Below are 8,781 nucleotides of genomic sequence, written 5' to 3' on the forward strand. Positions count from 1 at the left end.
CAGATCAGCCATGATCTTATTGAATGGCGGGGCAGGCTCGAAGGGCTAGATGGCCTACTCCTGCTCCTATTTCTTATGTTCTTATGTTCTTATGTAGAACAGTAACACTATACCACACATCCCTGCCACAGCAACCTCTGCAAAATGTGTCAGATTATTGACATGGATGCCATCATCTCACATGAGAACACCATCCACCAGGTACATGGTGCATACACTTGCAATTCGGCCAATGATGTCTACCTGATACGCTGCAGGAAAGGATGTCCCAAAGCATGGTACACTGGGGACACCATGCAGATGCTACAACAATGGATGAATGAACACCGCTTGACAAACACCAGGTAAGAGTGTTCTCTTCCTGTTGGGGAACACTTCAGCAGTCACAGGCATTCGGCCTCTGATCTTCGGGTAAGCATTCTCCAAGGTGGCCTTCCACGACACGTGACAACGCAGGGTCGCTGAGCAGAGACTGATAGCCAAGTTCTGCACGCATGAGGACGGCCTCAACCGAGATCTTGGGTTCATGTCACACTATCTGTAACCCCCACGACTTGCCTGGGCTTGCAAAACTAACTGTCTCACTAACTGTCCTGGCTGGAGAAAATACACATCTCTTTAGCCTGTCCTTAACCCTCTTTCCATCACAATGTCTGTACCTTTAAAACTTGATTACTTGTAAAGCCTCGCATTCCAACCATTATTTTGTAAATTGAGGTCTCTTTATATGCCCTGTCTGTGAATAGAACTCCCACTTACCTGATGAAGGAGCAGCACTCTGAATTCTAGTGGCTTTTGCTACCAAATAAACCTGTTGGAATTTAACCTGGTGTTGTTAGACTTCTTATTGTGTTTAACCCAGTCCAACGCTGGCATCTCCACATTATACTGACCCTCTGGCAGGGCAGAACTCTCTCACCACTGATCTTCCAACAGTGCAGCACTCCCTCAGTACTGACCCATTGACAGTGCAGCGCTCCCTCACACTGACCCTCTGACAACACAGCACTCCCTCAGTACTGACCCTCTGACAGTGTAGCCCTCCTTATTGGCCCTGACAGTGTAGCGCTCCCTCAGAACTGACCCTGACTGCATTACTTCCTCATTTTTGACCCTGACAATGCAACACTCCCTCAGTACTGACCCTCTGACAGTGCAGCGCTCCTTCATAATTGACTGTGACAGTGCAGCTCTCCGTCAGTGCTAACCTGTGACAGCGTAGCACTTGATCTGTACTGACACTTACCGTGCAGCGCTCCTTCAGTACTGACACTCCGACAGACGCTCCCTCAGCACTGACTGCGATTAAACCCAGGATTACATGTGGAATCAATGATTGGCCTCCAACTTGAGATCACTGAATACGAGCTCCCTCGGCATTGATAATTAACAAGCCAGGTGGCGCTCCTATACTAAGTCCTGTATAAAGCAGGCCCTGAGTGGGTCCATTATTGTATTGCCCTGATTTGGAATTATGTTCACCACAGGCTTGTGGTTTTGCTTTCCATTATATTGTGCAATAAAGTTCTGTTCCTTCACAAATGACTCCTGGAATTATTATATGGGTGACAATGTAGAAGAACATTTCTGAACTTTGCTCATCAGATCCTGATGAGTCTGTATCATTCAGTTTTTGGCAAATTGTAGCCATATGATGCGAGTATTGAGGACTGGCCACAGTATGCTGAGAGATTGAGGTATTTCTTTCGCACTAACAAACTAAAAGGATAACTGCAAACAGCGGTGGCAACATTCAGTATTACAAAAAGTCTGATGTATCCGGAAACATCAGATTCCAAGACCATTGATGAGTTAGTGGAAATGGTAGCAAATCATTATGATCCTAAACCGTCCCTTGTGGTAGAGGTTCAATCCAACTATTACCTTGGCAGGGAAACCAGTGATGGATTTCTCGACACGACTAAGAAAACTGGCGGAGTATTGCATGTATGGCTCAGCGTTACCTGAAATCTGAAAGATTGCTTAGAATGTGGCATAAATGATGTAGCAATCCAAAGAAGGTAGAAAGCTAAAATCCTTTTATCTTTCTTCGTGAAAAGGGGCAGTGATGGCAGTTAGGGCGGTGGTTTACTCATCCTACCAGATGTGGGAGATCAGGGAGCTTGCTAGTGTCCCTGGCGACTATGTCTGCAGGAAGTCTGACCAACTGCAGCTCCTCACAAACTGTGTGGCTCAGTTGGAGCAGCAGTTGGACACACTGAGGAGCATACAGAGGTAGAGAGTGAGATGGTCACACCGCAGGTTCAGTCAGGTAGATGAGTGACTGCCAGATGAGGCAGGCAGGTAAGGCAGGAGTCTCCTGCGGCTATTCCCCTCTTTAACAGGTACACTGTTTTGGATACTGTTGGGGGAATCAGCCTCTCAGGGTAGCAAAATAGCAGCGGCCAGGCCTCATGCATCACAGCTGGCTTTTTGTAGAGCCAGGTTGGGCAAAGTCCAAGTGAGCAGTAGTGCTAGGAGACTGACTAGTTAGGGGGCCTAGACAGGCGTTTCATTGGCCGCATTTGAGACTCCAGGATGGTGTTTTGCCTCCCTGGTGCCAGGATCAAAGATGTCTCTGAGCTGTTGCATGAAATTGCTAAGGATGAGGATGAGGAGCCAGAGATCATTGTGTATATTGGAACCAATGACATCAGTAAAAAGAGGGATGAGACCCTGCAAAGTAAGTCTAAGGAGTTAGGGAAGAGGCTGAAAAGCAAAACCTTCAAGGGTAGTAATTCCGAGATTACTAGTGCAGGTATGATACTCTCTCTGATTAGTAATGCAAATCCTGCACCCCTTTTACCTCTCTGTCTATCTAGTCCAAAACGTCGAAACCCTGGAACGTTGAGTAGCCAGTCCTGTCTCTTTCTCAACCAAATCTCTGTAATGGCCACATCATAGTCCCATTACTAGTAAGTGCCTTGTGCTAATGAGGCAAGGAACAGTAAGACAGGACAGATGAATGTGTGGCTAAGTAGCTGATGCAGGGCACAGGGTTTCAGGTTGTTGGATCATTGGGACCTCTTCTGGGGCAGAGGTGACCTGTACAAGAAGGACATGTTGCACCTAAACTGGAAAGGAATCAATATTCTTACAGGGAGGTTCATTAGTGCTAGTCCAGAGGGTTTGAACTAGAGTGGCAGGGTGCTGGGAACCAGAGCAGCACGCGGTGGCATTGAGGGGAAGCTAAACGTTAGGACCAGTAAGTCTGAAAGGAAGGACAAACAGAGGGACAGGATAATAAACACGATGGGCTGAAGTGTGTTTATTTCAATGCAAGGAGTGTTATGGGTAAGACAGATGAGCTTAGAGCCTGGATCAGTATATGGGACTATGATGTTGTGGCCATTACAGAGACTTGGTTGAGAGAGGGACAGGATTGGCTACTCAACGTTCCGGGATTTCGATGTTCCGGACTGGATGGGGGGTAAAAGAGGTGCAGGAGTTGCATTACTAGTCAGGGAGAATGTCATACTTGCACTCAGAGAGGAAATCCTGGAGGGCTCACCTACTGAGGCAATATGGATAGAGCTCAAAAATAAGAAGGGTGCAATCACTCTGATGGGATTATACTATTGGCCCCCCTACAGCCCTGGGACATTGAGGTACAAATATGCAGGCAGGTTATGGAAAGATGCAATAACAACACAGTTGTCACAGTGGGTGACTTTAACTTTCCCAATATTGACTGGGGTTTCCTTAGGGCAAAAGGCTTAGATGGGGCAGAAGTTGTCAGTTGCAACAAGAGGGTTTCTTGAAACAGTATGTGAATAGTCCAACTGGAGGAGGGGGTCATACTGGACCTTGTATTGGCAAATGAGTCTGGTCAGGTGACTGACCTTTCAGTAGGGAAGCATCTTGGAAACAGTGATCACTCCTTAAGTTTTTTAAGATAGCTAGGAATAAGGGTAAGTCAGGACTTTGTGGAAAGGTACTAAGTTAGGGGAGGGCAAATTACGGCAGAATTAGGCAGGAGCTAGGAAGAGTTAATTGGGAGCAGCTGGTATTGGGCAAGTGGGAGTTGTATAAAGACCTATTGATTAGAGTTCAGGACTGGAATATTCCAGTAAGCAGGAAGGACAAGGTTGGTAAGGTAAGAGACTCTTGGATAATGAGAGAGGTTGTGAATTTAGTTAAAAGAAAAGAAGCATTTGTAAGGTGTAGGAAGCTAAAATCAGACAGGGCCTATGAGGAATATAAAGCAGAAAAGAACTCATGCAGAGAATTAGGAGAACAAAGAGAGGCCATGAAATAACTTTGGCAGGTAGAGTTAAAGAGAATCCAAAAGCATTTCATACAAACATTGAAAACAAAAGGATATCTCGGGAAAGGATAGGACCACTTAAGGAAAAATGAGGGAATTTGTATTTGGAAGCACAGGATGTGGGCGAGAGCTTAAATAAATACTTTGTATTGGTGTTCATCAAGGAGGGCAGGACGATAGTTAGATTAGGGTGCTAGGGCATTTTCAGATCAAGAAAGAAGTGATGTTGGGTCCTTTGAAGAGCATTATGGTGGAAAAATCCCCACGGCCTGATGGAATTTACCCCAGGTTATTGAGAGAGGCGAGAGAAGTGACTTCTGGGCCCTGACAAAATTCTTTGTATCTTTGCTTGGTACTGGATAGGTCCCGGAGGACTGGCAAGTTGTTTCTGTTCAAGAAAGGAAAAAGGGATAATCCAGGAAAAATATAGACTGGTGAGTCTCACATTGGTGGCTAGAAAGCTATTAGAGAGAATTCTTAGGGATAATATTTATGTACATTTGGAAAACCATGGCCTAAATGGGAAAAACAAGGAAACCAGGAAATCCTGGCACCAGAGGTGAGGGAGTCCCACAGTTTAGGGATCGACCAGCATGACCGCATTGTGCATGCAGCCAGAAAACCCGTCCAAGAAAGGTTACCAAAACAAGCAAAGCGTGCATTGCTCACTTCAAAGTATGAAGCCATCCCAAACATATCAGGTAAGTCAGGCTATAGAGGAGGAACTAGCACAATTAAATTGTGTCATCACGCCAACACAGTACCAGCTCCAAGTGAACGAACACTCACTAAACATGGAGCTGAACATGGACGCAGCAGTATCCATTGTAGGGGAGCGGGAATTCAGAAGATTAGAATCGAGCATTTCATCACTCAAGCTAAGGACACTAAGATTGGCAAACTGTACAGGAGAACCATTACACATAATGGGGACCACTGCAGATGAAGCGATTAGAAGTGCTGGGTATTATTCGAACTGTGCAATTGTCAGGTGTTAAAGCCAGACAATATACTCTGCCTCTGTGGTGATTATAAAATTACAGTGAGCAGAGCATCTCATGTGGACAATATGCAATGCCACGAATAGGGGATCTGTATGCAAAATTATCCAGAGAAGTTGGCTATGAGTTACGTATGCCTCTAGTTAGAATTAGAAGTCTCATCAAGAAAATATGTGACGGTAAACACGTACAAGGGATTGTATGAATACACTCGTCAACTCTTTGGGGTACCATTGGCATGTGCCATTTTCCAAAAAGTCATGGAAGTCTTACTGCAGGGGATACCATGGGTGACAGTTTACTGAAACAATGCTGTAATCAAAGGACCTATTGTCAAGGAACATCACAAAAAGGTCAGAGCCATAAAAGATACTCCAACATAAAGGAATATGACAGAATTAAAATTGTTTCTTGGCTTCGTAAATTATTATGGAAAGTTCATTCCAAACTTGGCAATCTTACCGACACCCCTACATACTTTGTTGAAAAAGCATCAGAATTAGGCATGAAAAAGAACCGCAGGAGGATGCTTTTGTGAGGGTCAAGCATCAGTTACAGTCGGATAACGTATTGATCCATTTCAACCCAGAAAGACTGTTAGTTATAACAGGCAATGTCTCTTCCTACAGTGCTGCAATAGGCAACATGATGGAGCGCCCAATAGCATGTTCCTCCTAGACATGAGCCGACGCAGAGAATAAGTATGTGCAGATCAAAAAGGAGGGTTTGGCAATGGTCTTGGAGAAGAAATTCCATCGTGTGTATGGGCGACATTTTACCATCATAACAGACTACAAACCTCTGTCGGGCCTTTTTCCGGGCACAAGACGATGCCTCCTATAGCATCAGCCGAATATAACAACGGGCACTATTATTAGACACCAACGAGCATTCTCTGGAACACAGACCAGGGTCACAAGTTGCCAACACAGGTGCCTGAATCGCCTACTTTTGTCCACAAGCTTACCACCACCACCAAAAATGAATTAAGTCATAATGGCATTAAATGTTATGACCACCTTAACAATGTTCCCCCCCCATGCCGAAACAATAGTTAAGAAAGCCCACCAACGCCTCTACTTTCTCATAAGACTAAAGAAATTTGGCATGTCAGCTACGAGTCTGGCCAACTTACATATGCACCATAGAAAGCATTCTTTCTGGTTGTACCACAGTTTGGTTTGGCTCCTGCTCTGCCCAAGACTGCAAGGAACTATAAAAGGTCGTGAATGTAGCCCAATTCATCACACAAACCAGCTTCTCACCACTGACTCTGGCTACACTTCGTGCTGCCTTGGCAAAGCAGCCAGTACAATTAAGGAGCCCCGCACCCCGGACATTCTCCCTTCCACCTTCGTCCTTCGGGAAAAAGATACAGAAGTCTGAGATCACATACCAACTGACTCAAGAAGTTTCTTCCCTGCTGCTGTCAGATTTTTGAATGGACTTACCTTGCATTAAGTTAATCTTTCTGTACCCTAGCTATGACTATAACACTACATTCTGCACTATCTCGTTTCCTTCTCTATGAATGGTATGTTTTGTCTGTATAGCGCGCAAGAAACAAACTTTTCACTATCAAACTTCCGACAAAACAAATTAAGATTTTGACTTAGAACAATCTCACATTGGCAAAATTACCAAGTAATATTAAATGGTGGAATCCAACAATGTCCAACAGAAGACCTGATGCCATATGCAACAAAATACCCGGATTTAAGCACAGAAGATGGCATTATCTTATGGGAGCCCAGGTACTTATCCCACATTCCGTCCAAAGGCCAATACTTTAAAAACTTCATAATGGCCACCCAGGCATATCAAAAATGAAGATGTTAGCAAGAAGCTACGTCTGGTGGTCTGGCATAGATGGAGATATAGAGAAGATGTTAAAGCAATGCAGAATCTGGCAAGAAAACCAGGAGACCCCACCAGAGCCTACCTACATCCCTGGGAATGGCTAGGAAACATAGTAAGACAGGCTCACAACACCACGTTAAAGTCTAACAGGTTTATTTGATGGCAAACACCACTAGCTTTCAGGGTTCAGCCCATTTGCAGGTGAGTGGGGAGTTCTGATTACAAACAGGCCATATAAAGACAAATACAGTTTACAGAATACTGATTAGAGTGTGAATCTTTACAGCTAATCAAGTCTTAAAGGTGCAGACAATGTGAATGGAGATCGCATTAATGCACCGATTAAGGAGCAGCGCTCCGAAAGCTAGTGGCATTTACTACCAAATAAACCTGTTGGGACTTAAACTGGTGTTGTGGGACTTCTTACTGTGTTTACCCCAGTCCAATGCCGGCATCTCCACATCATGCCATCAAACACTCCCAGGACAGGTACAGCAAGGGGTTAGATACAGAGTAAAGCTCTTTCTACACTGTCACCATCAAACTCTGTTGTGGAGATGCCGGCTCACATTGTATTTCCACTCACACTGTCTGCACCTTTAAGACTCGATTAGCTGTAAAGACTCAGTATTCTGTAAACTGAATGTGTGTCTTTATATGCCCTGTTTGTGATCAGAACTCCCCACTCACCTGGTGAAGGGGCAGGGCCCCGAAAGCTAGTGGCGTTTGCTACAAATAAACCTGTTCGACTTTAACCTAGTGTTGTGAGACTTCTTACTGTGTTTACCCCAGTCCAACGCCAGCATCTCCACATAATGGCTAGGAAAGCCATGGGTTACAAAGAACAGTACAGCATAGGAATAGGCCCTTTGGCCCTCCAAACCTGAGCCAATCATGTTGTCCTATCTAGACCAACCACTTACATTCCTCTATTCTCTGTTTGTTCATATGCCTATCAAGACAAGTCTTAAATGTGGCTAATGTATTTGATTTAACCACCTCACTTGGCAATACATTCCAGGCCTCCACTACCATCTGTGTAAAAAAAAAAAATCTTCCCCCACACATCTCTACTGAACCTTTCCCCCCCTTATCTTGAACTTGTGCCACCTTGTAATTGTCACTTCTGCCCTGGAAAAAAGCTTCCAACAGTTCACCCCTTCTGTATACCTCATAATTTTATGAACTTCTATCAGGTCACCCTTCAGCTTCTGTCTTTCAGGGAGAACAATCCCAGTTTATTCAATCTCTCCTTATAGCTAATACCCTCCATACCAGGCAACATCCTGATAAACCATTTCTGTACTCTCTCCAAAGCCTCCATGTCCTTCCGGTACTGTGGTGACCAGAATTGGACACAGTATTCAAAATGTGGCCTAACCAATGTTTTAAAAAACTGTAACATCATTTGCCAACTTTTACACTTGATGCCCCATCCGATGAAGGCAAGCATGCCATATGTTTTCTTCACCACTTTTCCATCTGTGCGGCCTCTTTTAAGGATCTGTGGATCTGTACGCCTAGATCTCTGTGTGTCTATGCTCCTGATGGTTCTGCCATTTATTTTATAGCTCCCACCTGAATTAGATCTACCAGAATGCATCACCTTGCATTTAGACCATAAGAAATGGAAGCATAATCAGGCCATTCAGC

This window comes from Carcharhinus amblyrhynchos, chromosome 13 (genome assembly GCF_965287045.1).
Source record: "Carcharhinus amblyrhynchos chromosome 13, sCarAmb.v2.hapA, whole genome shotgun sequence".
NCBI classification, from domain to species: Eukaryota; Metazoa; Chordata; class Chondrichthyes; order Carcharhiniformes; family Carcharhinidae; genus Carcharhinus; species Carcharhinus amblyrhynchos.